The following is a 12,185-nucleotide window of genomic DNA, read 5'->3' as shown; positions in this document are numbered from 1 at the left end:
GGTGACTGAAGTTCTGGGGAGGTTTGCAAGACGCTTTACATACGGTCTCATCTTCTTCCCACGACAACCCTGGGGGGAGGGGGGAGGGAAACGATGCTATTATTATCCTGGGCTCTGCAGTAGAGGAGGAAACTGAGGCTCACACACTAGCCTCGGGGACACACACACACACACACACACACACACACACACACACAGCGCTAGGGAAGAGGATCTGGAGGGAAAAGAATCCCCATGATAATAGCTGACTTTGCTCTAAGTACTTTGGAAAAGCAGGAAACCCCCAGGGAGGGTAGGGCAGACGCCCGGGCAGAGTGCAGCAGACGACAGGTCTCTGGGTCTAGACAACTTCTAAACCCCATCCCAAGCCTGCTCGATCCAGAAACCCATCTATCAATCATATGGGAGAACCTAACTGACCCCATTTTAAGGGGAGGGAGGCGGGCAAGTGGGGTCTGTGACTCGTCCAGGGTCACCCGGCTAGGAAGTAGAATAAGAAGAGCTGAGGTGGGGATTCGAACCCAGGTCTTCGTGACTCCCAATTTAGCCCTCTGGACCACTTGTTCCTGGTCTCCTCTGGCCCTGAACAGTCTAGCAATCACAGGAACACATCTAACCCTAAAGCCAGGGTTAAGAAATGATTTCCTCTATTCAAGGCTTCCATTCCCCATGTCTTGCCATGCACTGAGAGACCTCTCCCCCTCTCCCCTGCCCCAGGTCTCCCCCTCCCGCCCCATCTATTTTATATCAACTTACCTCTAGCCCACCCTAGCGTTGGCTCCTTTACCCAACTCCAAGGCCCACACTCCCTGCTCCCCAAGTCCACAATGGCTAACCCCAAGGACCGCCTCCCCACTTCCTCTGGGTATTACAGGCAAGCCAGAGGCTAGAGCAACCTAATGGATGATGCCTCCCCTCTGCCCACTCAACTCCCTCTGGAATCTCCACTCCTTACCTAAACCTCACTTCCCTTCTATTTGCAAATCTAGAGAATGAGTATGTCCCAGTCAATTCAATCAACTAGCATTCATTAGGCTCCACAGTGTGAAGCACTGTCCTCACAGGCCACAGAGGAAGGGAAGGACAGATGGAAATAAGCATTTATATGATGCCTACTAGGTGCCAGCAACTGCACTGAGGGCCTTTACAAATATTATTTCATTTGATCTTCGCAACAACCCTGAGAGATGGGGAGACTGAAGGAAAGATAAGTGACTTGCCCAGGGTCACCCAGCTAGGCAGTGTTTGAGGCTGGATTTGAACACAGGTCTTTTTTTTTTTTTTGGTGAAGCAATTGGGGTTAAGTGACTTGCCCAGGGTCACATAGCCAGTAAGTGTCAAATATCTGAGGCCGGATTTGAACTCAGGTTCTCCTGAATCCTGGGCCACTGCGCTTTGTCCACTGTGCTACTTAGCTACCCCGAAGGTCTTCTTAACTCCGGGCCCAAGGTATTCTCTCCCCAATTCTATTCAAAGTTTTCCTAATTTTGTTTTGATCTGGGAGCCTCCAGGTCCCTCCTACCACCTTGCTTTCACTTAGGGTCACAGGCTAATAGATTTCGGGTGGGACGGGACATTGGAGTTCACCCCCTTCACTCTACAACTAAAGAAACTGAGTCCTGGAGAGGTTAAAGAACCGGTCCAGGATTGCATAGGGAATAAGGAGCATAATGGAGATTAGAACCCAGGTTCTCTGATCCCAAACCTAGCATGCCTTCTAGGGTCGTGGAGCCTCAAAGTTCAAAGTGACCTCAGAAGTCACGGAACACCAGCTAAGTGGTGAAGGCTTGGAGTCAGGAAGGCCAGAGTTCAAATTTTGCCTCATTCTGGTCGGCTTGTAAACTGGGGAGAATAGCACCTCACCGGCCTCCCAGAGCTGTAGTGAAGTTCAAATGAGATAATCCATGAAAAACACACCAAAGCAGCATAGATCTTGAATAATCATCCCTTCACCTGAAGACCTCAACTGAAGGCAGCCACATGCCCGGGGCAACCTATTTGCATGGAAGCACAGCTAGGTGGCACTGCAGCAGATAGAGTGTAGGGCCTATCATCTTCCTGAGTTTATATCTGGCCTCAGATACTTCTCTGATGTGTGACCCTGGACAAGTGACTTAACTCTGTTGGCCTCAGTTTCTTCATCTGTAAAATGAGCTGGAGAAGGCAAAGGCAAAGCTCTCCGGTCCCTTTTCCAAAGAAATCCCAAATGGAGTCACAGAAAGTTGGACAATGAAATCCTTTGGGAGTTTTCCATGATATTGTACCTAACACTCTCCCTCTAATTCCCAGCCACTGTTCCCACAAACCCTCCAAGCCTATCTTGTCTGCTCCAGGTTAAACATACCAATTCCTTATACTGATCCTCATATAGAAAGTCACCCTTTGAATATACTCTAGCTTAAAGACCAGAGATTTCACCAAATTCAGCCCCTTCATTTTACAGAGGGAGGAAAGTAAAGCCCAGAGTTATGGAATGAGGATTCAAACCCAGGTCTTCTGTCTCCAAGGTCAGTAAGCTGACTACTACATATTATGTTAGCACAGCAACATCTGTCCTAAAATATAGCTCTCAGAGAGGATCTTTCTGGATCATGACTGTCATTCAAAGTGTTAGTTTGATGTCATTTGAAATTTTAATCAGCGGGAAATCTGGGCCTTCATCCAACTCACTGATTAAAATATTGAGTTATACAAGGTTGAGGAGAGAGCCCTGTGGCACTCCACTAGAGACCTCCCCTCACACTAGCACTGATCCATTGTTCTGAGTCATTCAAATATAAATATAAAATATAAAATCCTTTATCTGGACTTCAAAACTCTTCATAGGCTACCCCTCTACAACCACCTTTCTAGTCTTCTCACACCTTATTCCCATATACTCTTCTTCAATCCAGGGCCACTGGCCTCCTTGCTGTTCCTCACATAAGACATCTCCAACCTCCAGGCATTTTCTCTCACTGTCCCCACCCCACCCCCAGCCCCAGCCCCCCTGCCCTTTCCTGGAAAAGGCTCTCTCATCTCTCACTCTGTTGCTTTCCACCAAGTCTCAGCTAAGATCTCACCTTCTCCAGGAAGCTTTATTCCAGATCTCTCTAACCTTAATGCCTTCCCACTGAGATAATCTCCAATATCTCATTTGTATATAGTTGTTTGTCTAGTGTCTCCCTGCCCATTAGACTGGGAGCTCTTTGAGGGCAGGGACTGTCTTCTGCCTTTCTCTGTATCCCCAATGCTTAACATAGGTGCTACCTGGCACCTGGTAGGTGCTCAAAAAATAAATGTTTATGACCAACTGCTTCAAATCATCCCAAGCCCACTGAACTGTGCCATCCACTCAGCCACTGATGTCCCTCCATCTCGTTCACAAGAATATCCTCCCTTGGCATCCTAGGCCAGAAGTCTTAGGGAAATTGAGGCATTCAGGAATATGTAGCCTTCCCCACAGAGGCCAACCTTCATCCCCACCCAGCTGAGTCAACTGCTCATTCTGATTCTTCACCTGTTACCCACCCCACCTTGATTTCTCCCCTTCAGCCTTTCTTTGTCTTTGTAACTTCTCCAAACCCTCTGTTCCCTGCCCAGTAAATCCCCACTAAGATGCCCATTGCTTTCCTGATACTTACTTACTCCTACCAGCCCAATTCCAACTCCTGCTGAGAATCTCAGCAGCCCTTCCCCAGACCAACCCCCCCCCACCCCTCTCCCCCCTCCCCAGTGACAGACAACTCACTCCTCTCGGAGTCAGCTCAGTTCATAGGCATTAGAACTTAAAGGGACTTCAGAGATCATGGAAAAGGCAAATACCTCAGCCTCCCAAAGCCGAAAATGCAGCTGGACAGTTCTGTTAGGAAGTTCTTCCATTAAACTGAATTCTAATCTGCTTCCCAGTCTTTGCAGAAAGGTTAAAAGATCCCCCCAATTTTCTGACTCCACTTTGGAAAACTCTCTCCCGGAAAGTTCAGGACCTCCCCCTAGCTCTTACTAGGACCTGCCACACAACCCCCCACCTGCCACTATCAATTACCACTTCCTTCCTCCCTCACTGTCCAGCCAATGTAAGAAGCCCTTCCTTTCCTGCCTTCTCTCCCTTTGCCTCCTATCACATAGTCATTTTTCTCCCCTCTCATCCTGTCCCCTTGAAGGACTCTGCCCTCCTCCTCACCTCCCCCCCCCCCCAGCTACCACCAGACCAAGAGTTTGTATCACTTGAAATAGTCTGAATATTCCCCCCTACACACGCCCCATCCCCCTTGCTTCAGAAATTCCAGACTAACAGAAGCAGAAGCAATCAAAAAGCACCACGGGAGAGTGGGGAGAACTCTGCCTTCCAAGTCAGGAGACCTGAGTTTTTGTCCTGATTCACTGTGTGACCTTGGGTCAGTCCCTTCCCCTCTCTAGGCCTCAGTTTCCATCTCTGTAGATGAGTGCATAAGAAGGAGTTACCTCTGAGACCAGCCCTGCCTGCTCTGACATTTGGTGAGGAGAACCCTAACTTGTGATGGGGATTCTCAGGAACTACCTCCCCTTCCTGCCCCCCTGGGCGTGACAATTTGGTCCCTCTAGGAAGGGGGAAAAGGCATCTCTGTTGTCTCTTGTTCCTGTTGGATGCCTTTTCCCCCAGGCCCTAGTTTGTCCATGGGATCACGGTCCTCTTCCCTGCCTCTCCAGGACCCCAGCAGAGTGGCATCCAGGGCCCAAGGCAGGAAGTCAAACTCTGGTCAGCTTCACACCCCCCCCCCCCATTCCAAGGTTGTGCTCTCACTGGCCTCTCTCAGAAAGAGCTCCCTAGGCCCTAATTCAGACATCCCTGTCACCAGCCCTCGGGTCCTTCCTCTCCCCCTCCCCCATCAATCACTTCCTGAATCCCATTCTTCTCGGTTCCCGAATGGAAACTCGACCCCCCCCCCTCCCGCAAAAACCATCACTGCCCACTCCACCTAGCCCTGTGAGGCCAGGCCCAGAAACTCAGGTCTGTGCCCAGCCCCGGAGCCTGCCACGTGCCTCCTAAGCTGTATCCGAGCAGGCAGCCTGAGCGAGGGTTTCGATGTAGAACTCTCCTGGCCCCACTTGGTAATTCATTCTCATCTGGCTTTCCTGATTCGGCCCTTCTCTCTGTGCTCTGCCCGAGGGATGCTGCAGTTCAGCCCCCCCTCCCACCCCATCCCCATAGTCCCCCAGCCCTGGTGACCGCCATTCTGCTTAGTTTGCTCCAAACATCACTGGGCTGAGCCTACCCCAGCCATCGCGCCGGCCTCCCGCACCCCGCACCGCACCCCCACTTCATTTAGTCTAAGACTCTCCCCAGTCCACTCCACCCTCTCCCCACCCCCCACCTCAGTTCTCTCTCTCAAACTACCTCTCCCTCCGGAGTGATGGGCAAAGACAGACTCGGGAGCTGGATGAGCCTGGAGTGGCATGTCTCTACCACAGCTCCGGCCCAGAATTTCTCTAAGAGTCCTGGAAGTGTCCTTTCAGGGCTAAGCCTCAAAGCAAAGTGGCCAAAGACCGTGCCACCCACGTGCCTTTCTTCCGTCCAGAGGCCACGGCCTCCCCTACCTGGTGGCCTACCTGTGTCTGCACGCCCCCCTAACTTCTCCTTCAACCCTCTCCCTCTGGGGGCCTGTACGGGAACTAGCTGTGTGACTCCCCCCCAAATGGCTGCACCTTTAAACAAATCGCCGCCTGTTTTTGAGAAGGGCTGGGCAGGCAGCCCCGACTGAATTGGGTCACCGGGTGGCAGGCCCAGGTTGCTGCCCCCCCAAACTGATCCCATCTCTGCACATAACACCGTGACTGCTGCCCCTTCTCCCTAAAATCGAGCAAATCTTTGTATGCAACACCCCTCCCCTCCAATGAGTCTGCTGTTGTTCTGAGGGCCCCTCCCAGCTTTGGGCCGGACGTCCCCCCTGTCCGGTCTTCCTCTCTGGGAGACCCCAGCACTCCAGGCCCCCTCCCCCTCCCCTCCACTTGCCTCCATCCACGGTTCCAGATCCCTCTCTGGGCCCGGGTGCCCTCCTCGGACTCGGCTCGGTCCCGCTTCGGAGCCCCGGGCGAAGACTCTGCGCCACCTCCCCCTCACCCCGCGGCCCCGTCTCGGGACCCCACCCACCCCCTCCGTCCGCTGGGCTCCGTCCCGTCCCTTTTTCCCTTCCCCCTTCCTCTCTTTCCCAGCACCTCGTCCTCCATGCACTCGGCCCCCGGGGCTCCTTGTCTTCTTCGTCCCCGCTCGCTCGTACCGCCCCCCGTCGGGGACTCCACCCCCCGCTAGCCCCCGCCCCCGGGACAGCCCACTCCCCACGGCCCGGCCGTTGCCGGCGCCCTCTGGCCCGGCACGGGACTCCCACGGGCCTCCCCTTCCCCGCCCAGCGCCCGGCGGCGGCGGCGGCAACGGCGGCAACGCGGCAACGGCGGCGCGGGCGAGAAGCGGCGGCAGCTGCCGGGGAAGCGGCAGCCCAGGCAGCAGTAGCGGCGGCGGCGGCGCAGCGCCGCCCCAGCCGGCCCGGCCCCGCCCCGCCGCCCCACGCCCCGCCTGGCCCCGCCGCCCGATTTCGCCCCCCAAACCTGGCTCGGGGATCCCCCCTCCCCCAGCCCCTCCAAAGCCGCTCCCGCCCGCCCGCCCGCCCTTCCGAAGCCAAGCCGACCTGGGAGATACCGAGCTATCCCCCCGCCCTCCCCCCCTCCGCTCCCCTCCCCAAGGGCGGCAGTAATTTGCCCCCCCCCAACACACACACCAGTCCGGCCTCCGGCCTCCGGCTCCGGCGTCCTGCCCTCCTCCATTCCTCGGCTTAGGAGGTGGGAGGGGCGCTGCCAAGTGGTACCTTCTTGTGGCCAGGGCTAAGGGCAACTACCCCGACTTCCGTAGGGTCCAACGTCTCCCAAATCCAGCCCCGGCCCTGGGGGGCTGGGGGGGGGGGCCGGGAGCCCAGGTGTTCCTACGCCAACCTTGCTTTCTTTCCAAGGGACTCAGGTAATTGTCCCTGACCCAAAACACTGCTCCCAATCCGCCCCCTCCCCAAACTAGCGCCCCTCCTTGCCTGCTGGCCCTGCACCCCGGGAAGGAGAGGCCACGAGCACACTAGCAGGGTACACCCATCCTTAAAGGGTGGGGGCTATTTTCTCTGTCACCTTCCACGAAACCCCGCCAGACCACCGACCACTCCCCCTCGGGCCGACGCCTTCCCTTCCTCCCTCTGGCCCAGCTGCCCAGCCCATCTAGGGCCCGGGGCACAGGGCAAGTTGCGGGCGGCCACCGCCGCCGTCTCCCCCCTCCCCCTTACACCCAACACCTCGCCTTTCAGGTAGCGGGGCGATCACATCACCCCCTGCCCGTTTCCATGGAGACCCCCGCCCGGCCAGAGAGAAGGCTCGGCTCCGCGGCTCGGCTCCGCTCCCCGCAGGGGAACAAGTCTCACCTGGCCGGGGGTGGGGAGGGCTGGGGTACGGGCAGGGCCGTGGAGTGGAGTACCCTGGAGTGGGGTGTCCCGGGGGAGAGGAGGGGCGGGGCACGGGCACAGCCCCAGCCCCGGGAGAGCGCTATGTCCGGGGCACGGTGAAGAGGACGCCGCCCGGCGCTCGCTCGCCCGCCCACCGGTCCCCAGGCTGGGGAGAGCGGCGGCCGGGCAGGGGCTCGCTCGGATGCCAGGGAGCGGAGCGAGGCGAGGCGAAAAGCCGGGGAACCCAAGCAACGGGCTCCGAAGGGTGGAAGAAATTTCGGCAAAAAAAAAAAAAAAAAAGACGCACCTGTTCCCGGGTCGGCCGGGCTGGGCTCGGCTGGGCTGGGCTGGGCTGGGCTGGGGAGCTCGGCTCAGGCCGCCACCCCGGCTCCCTTGGGCGGCTGGCCCCGGCCCCGGCGATGCCGCCGCTCGCTGCCCGCTCGGCGCTCGTACCGCCCTAGCCCCCCTGCTCAGCACCCCCGACCACCGACCAACCACCAACCACCAACCTCCAGCTCGGGCTCTGGCTCCGGCTCGTCCTCTGCTCTTCGCCGTCCTCCTCGCCCTCCTCCTCCTCCTCCTCCTCCTCCTTCCTCTCGGTGCTGGCTGGCGGCGGGTCGGACTCTAGGAACTGCCAGGGGAAGAAGGGAGGGCTCAGCAAAGCGGAGGGGAGGCAGAGACACACACTGGCAGCCGCGGCAGCCAGCGAGCCAGCGAGCGAAAGAGTGAGGGGGAGAGAGGAGCGGAGCGCTGTATCTCTGTGCGTGCGCGTATGTATGTGTGTGTGTGTGTGTGTGTGTGTGTGTGTGTATGTGTGTGTGTGTGTGTATGTGTGCGCGCGTGTGTGTATGTGTGTGCGAGCACAGCCTTCGGAGTGGGTGCCGGGCGCGGGGCGCGACGGGAAGTGCAGTCCGGCCGGCGCCGCGAGCCCCGCCGTGCCCCACTCTGGGAGACTACAGCTCCCAGAATGCTCCAGGTTTGGGGTGGGGGGAGAAGAGGAGTAGGGGGGAGGAGAGAGGGAGGGACAAGAGCAGGGAGCAAGCGGCGGCGAAGGGGGCAGAGCCAAAGCAGCCCCAGTGACACGGGGGGGGGGGGAGAGAATGGGGGGAGTTGATCGCTGTGCGGACGGAGCGGATTCCGGAGAGGGAGGCAGCGGTGGCTGCAGCAAGCAGGGCAAGGAGCTAGACTCCCGAGAGAGGCAGAAGTGCTCTCAATCCAAACGGGTGGGAGAGCCCCACGCCCCCCCTTCCTTCCAGTCACCCCATTAAGGGGGAGAATTAAGAAGGGAAGAGGGCAGAGGAAGAAAGGTGGGAGGTCATTGCCCAGGGTTAGGGGTCTCTCTCAATGTTTTCTTCCAAGCCCCAACCCCACCCACCCACCCCAGCGCCCGCACTTTGCCGGGCCCCTTGGTGCCCAATCCAGTGTGCAGATTCCGAGACCCGAGACCTCCCCCGCCGGGCAGCACTGAGCAGTCGCACTCAGTCCCCTCCTCCCTGGGGCCTGAGGGAGGCTCCCCTAGCAGGCTGGGCGTGACTACCCCCCCTTCCTCTACACCCCCACCCCGTAGTCGCCACCCCCCAGCACTATCTCCCTCCGAAAACCCTTCTAGCTCTGGGAGGGGCTCCCCTCTCTCCCCACCCCTCGGGAAACAGGAGTCACTCTGGAGGGGTTTCCCCATCCCCCCTTATTCTTGCCCCCTCCCACGGCCTTACCTAAGTAATTCCGGGGGCGACCTGAGTTTCAGTGGTAACCACTCTCCTCTTACGAGACTCACCGTCCTCAGGCACGCTGACCCTTTGGAGAAACAGGGAGACGCATAAATACCCCCCGTTTTTCTCCCGATTCCAATGGAAATAGCTTCGAGGAAGGGGGGCGGTAGTAGTGAAGGGGTGGGGGGGAGATCCTGATCTCTAATCACCCATCCCAGGCGTAGAGATACGGGGATTCGTCCCCATCCTTGAAATCCATCAAATCCCTGTTGTAGGGATGGTGGTAGGGGGGGAATCATTGGGTTAGGAGAGACGATCCAGACCCCAGCATTTGGGTGACTCGATCCCATTCTGGATCCAAGGAGAAGGAGGCGTAGACTATCTGAATAAGGCTGTCGCCCGCAGGAGGGGAAATCTGCCCCACCTGCCCCCCACTCCCCCGAGCTCGCTCCCCGGGGAGAATCAGATGGGCGAAGGGGTGAGAGAGAGGGCCAGCAAGCCCCAGGGCTGCCTCGGGGCGGGTCGGCGCCCCAAGCCTCAAAAAGAGGCTCCAGCTGCCTCGGGTGGGGGGCCACGGGGGGCCAGCACAATCGGGGGTGGCGTCTGGACTCTCTTCCCGGAATCACCTCCCCAAACACCGTCTAACACTCGTAGTTGCTTACCAGTCAATCCCCCGTCCCTCTTAGTGCGCGGGAGGCGGGCGGTCGGGGCCAGGGAGCCCAGGGCACAAACTCCGCGGAAGCTGGCCTTCTCCGCCGGGCCGGCCGCCGCCGCAGCCGCCGCCGGCCTCGCTCTCTCGCTCCGTCCTTCCCTCCCTCTGCTCCGGGCCCCGAGGAGAAGGAGGAGGAGGAGGAGGAGGAGGCAGGCAGGCAGGCAGCTAGCTACCTTCGCCCCGGCCGGGTCCGGACCCTGAGCCTAACTACACGCCCCTAGCCTACCCCACCCCCTGCTCCCCCTCCCCTCGCGCCCGGCCCTGCCCCTCGCACCGCCCCGCCCTAGTCCCCGGTCCGGATCCCAGCAAGTGCCCCGGGCTCGGGCTCACTCCCCCCCCCCCCGGGCTGGTCCAGCCCCGCCTCATCTCTCCCCACCCCCCAGACAGAAAAAGAAAGCCTTGGCCACTTGGCGCCCCAGCTCCCTTGGGGGCTCGGTTCGGCCCCCTAGCCCCTGTTCGGGTCGGTGTTCGACTATCTAGACCACCCCAGGCCTGGCCCGTTGCCCAACCCCCCTCCCCCGCGCGGTCCGGGTCCGGTCCGGCCCGGCCCGCTGCCTCCCTCCCTGCACGAGGGCTCGGTCCACGCAGGCTCCCGAGCAGGGCGGAGGGTATCTTGGCTTGCAAGTTTGTTTCTTTCCCCCCACCCCCCCGCCTCCGCCCTGACCCCTGCTGCAGGGCCGGGCCGCTCCCCCGGGACTCAGCCCCGCGGCGCCCCCTCACCTGGGCAGCGCCCCCCAGCCGCTGGCGCAACTTTCCTCCTCACGCCGGGGAAGCGGGGAAGGGAGGCGGCGGCGGCGGCGGCGGTGGCGGCGGCGGCGGCGGAGGGGGGGGCTGGGATCAGGCCGCTGAGCTCCGGGAGGACACGTGGGGGAGGAGGGGGAGGAAGGGGGGACGGGCCTGCGATTCTCGGGGCTCCCCCAGCCGGCTCTAGGGAAGACGGAACCTCCCTGGGTCACTGAAGACCCCGCACAGGCCACCTCGGGGGCCAGTCCAGGGCTCCGAGGAGGTGGGGGGACCGTGAGCAACGCCGCTGGCGGCCCGAGAGCTTTACGTGCGCCTCTCCCCCGTTTTCTCCGGGAACCCGGGGGGAGAGGGACGCTTAGAGGGTGGTATTCGGCCTTGCATTCGCGAGGGGGGGGGAAGCCCCCGCCAAACGCCCCGCCCCGCGCCGCCCCCCTCCGGGCTCCCCGCACACCCACCCGAGACGGCCTCCGTGCGTGGCTCCGGCGTTGGGCACTGAGGACGCCCGCGGGCGCAGCCCCAGCCCCTGCGCTTAAGTGGGACAGGTGCTGGAGAAGGGAAAATGCCGGGGCTCGCCTCGCCTAGCCTCTCCTCGCCTCGCCTCGCCTCGCCTCGCCTGGGTCCGGCCCACCCCTCGTGGAAGGCTGGCCCGCTGCAAAGCCCCTGGCCGGCCCTCCAAGTCAGGGTCGAGGCTTGGGTGGGGAGGGGGGAGGGGGCGAGAAGGAAGAGAGGGATGAAAGGTTGGTCTAGGAAGAGCAAGAAAAGCCCAGCTCTTCTCAGAGCCCTCGGTCCCTTCCACCCAGCCTCCGAATGCGCTAGTCCCCAGCCCCTCGCCCTAACTCCCCACCTCGAGAAATACATTACATATGTGTTTATTATACAAACGCATCCCAGGGATTTCGGGATTGCCAAGCTTTCGGGCCGCGTTCAAACTCGGATGACTTTACAACTCTGAGGAGAAGGAGAGAGCTTGAGAAGAAAGAAGCTAGGAGCTGCCTGCCTGTCTCCTAGCCTTCTCTGCCGCTCCAACCTGGGGGGAGGATCGGGGACTTCAAAGGCATCACCTCAGCTGGCTGAAGGGTGTTAGGGGAGACTGCTAGGACTTCCTGGAGTGCTCGGGGCTTTGTAAAATGAACGTTCCACGAATTAGCACGAAATGCTAGCTCTGTATACGTGTAGATAGAGATGAGTATGTATACCTACACACATACATAAACCGATTGGAGAGTCATTGGGACTGTAAAGATTCCTCCCCAGAGTTCTGCCTTCCTCTCTCTCCTTTCCCCTTTCTTCCTTGTCCTGGGCCCAGAGGTGCCAATCCTTGCTAACCACCTCTTCTGCTAAATGAAATGCCAGATAGCAATGCATGCTGGTGAGCCTCCCCCCTTCTTTCAGCAAGGACCGGGAACGTTCTTATGTGAGGCAAAGGGGGAGGGGGTGGGATGGGTCTTGGGGTGGCTCCCGAGGCTAGGCCACTGGAAATAGATCTTAGTTCTTTTTTGCTGTTGCCCAAGTCCCACCCCCCATGCTAACTTTGCTTACACACACTTTCCAGCATACCCCTTTTTAGTGTCTATAGAAAGCTTACTC

The 12,185-nt window shown here is 59.4% G+C and overlaps 1 protein-coding gene across 3 annotated transcripts in view; it reads right to left on the bottom strand.

Annotated features, from left to right (window-relative positions):
• The window catches only part of BCORL1 (BCL6 corepressor like 1), a 70,180-nt gene extending 60,271 nt beyond the window's left edge, over window positions 1-9,909 (bottom strand). For 2 of the 3 annotated variants that reach the window (XM_043974869.1, XM_043974871.1), the window contains exons 1-3: window positions 9,805-9,909; window positions 9,146-9,227; window positions 7,943-8,064 (exon numbers count right to left, since the gene is read on the bottom strand). The gene's annotated coding sequence lies outside the window, so the exon portion shown is untranslated. Of the gene's footprint in view, window positions 1-6,174; window positions 6,201-7,942; window positions 8,065-9,145; window positions 9,228-9,804 lie in introns of those variants that run through there. The other variant, XM_043974870.1, reaches the window with a different exon arrangement.
• Between the last annotated feature and the right edge of the window lie 2,276 nt (window positions 9,910-12,185).

Source organism: Dromiciops gliroides, chromosome X, assembly GCF_019393635.1.
Source record: "Dromiciops gliroides isolate mDroGli1 chromosome X, mDroGli1.pri, whole genome shotgun sequence".
NCBI lineage: Eukaryota > Metazoa > Chordata > Mammalia > Microbiotheria > Microbiotheriidae > Dromiciops > Dromiciops gliroides.
Note: the sequence above shows the minus strand (reverse complement) of the source record. Positions and strands in the feature narration are given on the sequence as shown.